We start from the raw sequence: 2,772 nt of genomic DNA, 5'->3' as shown, positions 1-2,772 counted from the left end.
TAAAATAAATATCAAAAATGTAAGTCTTTGTTTTACTATGGTTGCAAATATCAAAAAATTTCTATATGTGACACGGCACCAGAGTTAAGTTAGGGTTTTTCAAAATGCTGACACGCCTAGCTCAAAAGGTTCGCCATTACTGGCCTAGTGTGTGTGTGTGTACTTGGGATAAGGTGGGCAAGGAAAATCTGAGGCCTGAATAAGGAGCCAGGCCATATTCCAGACAGAGGGTAAGGCATGCTTAAGAGCCTTGGTGTGTGAACCAGCTTAGTAAGTGTGAGTGGAGAGACCGGAATAGATTCATGAATGATCGGGACCAGTGGTCACCAACCTTTCGGACTACCAGTGGTCCGCGGACCACCGGTTGGCGACGGCTGCTCCAAAGGTTTCCTTAAACCAATGGTCGCCAACCTTTCGGACCTCATGGACCAACAGTGCCGGGATTCTGGACTACTTCAATGACCTCCTGATTCTCCTCCCCACCCCACCCCCACACCTCCCCATGAGGCATAGACTCAAGAGAAATTTGAACTCTACTGATCGAAATGTTAATTATCATTGAACAAAATCAAAGAATCCTGAGAGGCCAAAACCAGTTTGGCTCAGTGGATAGAGCGTCGGCCTGTGGACTGAGGGGTCCCAGGTTCGATTCCGGGCAAGGGCATGTACCTGGGTTGCGGGCACATCCCCAGTGGGAGATGTGCAGGAGGCAGCTGATCGATGTTTCTCTCTCATCGATGTTTCTAGCTATCTCTCTCCCTTCCTCTCTGTAAAAAATCAATAAAATATATTTAAAAAAAAAAGAATCCTGAGAAAAGAGGGAGCTCAAGGCCAACTGTGAGGCCAAAAGAGTTGGTACTGACTGGTATGGTGACCAGGGCCAGGGGACCTGGTGTCCACTGTCTGCTGTGATCTTGAGCAACTCACCTCACCTCTCTCAGCATCCTCTAATGTAAGGTGGTGACATTAAAACCTCAATGATAGAGGGAAGAGGTGAAAACCAAACGAAGAAGCACTTCAACTTGCTTGTACACTGCAGAGGGCTATTAGGCACATAGGGAAATCCTTCTTCCCTTTCAGGGGGTGCCAGAGTCTCCTTACCACTGAGTTTCCTGCCTTCAGATGAAGGCAGACACTTTGCCAGGACTGAGTCTCTGTTTTCTACCATCTGCAGCTGCTCTGGCCGGGCCCAGTGTGCACCCAGGACATGGCACTTGCCAATGAGCGTGTGGCTGGTGGGTACTGCTGAGGGCTTCCAGGCACAAGGATAGGACATGTGCATACACAGATGGATGCAAAAACATTTTTCTTCTGGGCCTCAGTCTTTCCCTGAGGAAAGCAGGCTTAATTATCTCATCTCCCAAGACACAAGGCCGTCATCAATATTACAGCAGCGGTTGTAGACTGTCATGGGGTCGATGCTCCCAGAAGACACCAGAGAGAGCCAGAGTCACGAAGCTTCAGGGCTTCAGGTGTGTCCAAGCTTTGGTTTAGGAGCTAGAGCCGGTTTGTCTTATTTGTCTCCTGGAGCCAAAGTTCCTCCTTTAGATTAAAAATGGCATTGTTTACATGGTGGGCCAGAAGAGCTGTCCCAACCCCACAGAGATTCTTCAGCCTGAAAATTAAACACAACTCCCTGCACTTGCAAAGTATGGGAGAAATGATCCATTTAAAGTCAGATTCTCTTTTGACATTGTTTTGTCTTAGCCTCCTTTCCTCTGCTGGCCTCTTAAGTGATGGTAATCTCTATGTTGGTCTTCAAAAATTTAAGAAGATTTTACTTATATAAAATTCAGAAGCATGGGAATTTCTGATTTTTCCTTTCACGTCTCCCTTCTCCAAATTCTCCCCCAACCTGCTGCCAGAGGGAATTTTCTAAAGTACAGTTTGTAAAATATATGGCTTAGAAATCTTTTTTTTTTTTTTACTGCTAATGGGATAAAATCTGCCTTCCTTAGCTGGGAATTACTAACTGCAATAATTCACTTTTTCAGCTTCAGATTGATTGACTTCATTTCAATATAAATTAAATTGTAGAATATGTAGCAGTTATGATTAGGTTTAGAGAAAGCCCAAACACTAAGGGATTAAATAACATACAAGTTTAGTGCTTCTTTCTTTTTTTAAAAAATTGGTTTTTAGAGAGGAAGGGGGGTGGGGGAGAAAGAGAGAGGAACATTAATTCATTGTTCCACTTATTTATGCATTCATTGGTTGATTCTTGTATGTGCCCTGACAAGAGAGCAAACCCACAACCTTGGTGTGTCAGGACGATATTCTACCTAACTGAGCTACCCACCCAAGGCCTAGAAGCTTATTTCTTTTTTTTTAATTGCTTAAAGTATTACAAAGAGTATTACATATGTCTCCTCCTCCACCCCCACATCCCCCGCCCTTGACAATCCCCTGGCCTCCCCTAGAAGCTTATTTCTTAAGTAAAACTTCTCAAGTCCTGAGGTGGGCATTCAGGGCTGCTGGGTGTCAGGGACCCAGGCTCTGATGATTTCACTGCTGTTCCATTCTTTTTAAAATAGCCTATATAATAAAGAGGTAATATGCAAATTGACTGTGACACCCTCACACAAGATGGCCACCCCCATGTGGTCAAAGATGGCCACCACAAGATGGCCGGCAGGGGAGGGCAGTTAGGGGTGACCAGGCCGGCAGGGAAGGGCAGTTGGGGACAACCAGGCCTACAGGGGAGGGCAGTTATGGGTGACCAGGCTGGCAGGGAAGGGCAGTTGGGGGCGACCAGGCCTACAGGGGAGGGCG

This window comes from Myotis davidii, unplaced genomic scaffold (assembly GCF_000327345.1).
Source record: "Myotis davidii unplaced genomic scaffold, ASM32734v1 scaffold228, whole genome shotgun sequence".
Taxonomy (NCBI): Eukaryota; Metazoa; Chordata; class Mammalia; order Chiroptera; family Vespertilionidae; genus Myotis; species Myotis davidii.
This window is presented reverse-complemented; position numbering follows the sequence as displayed.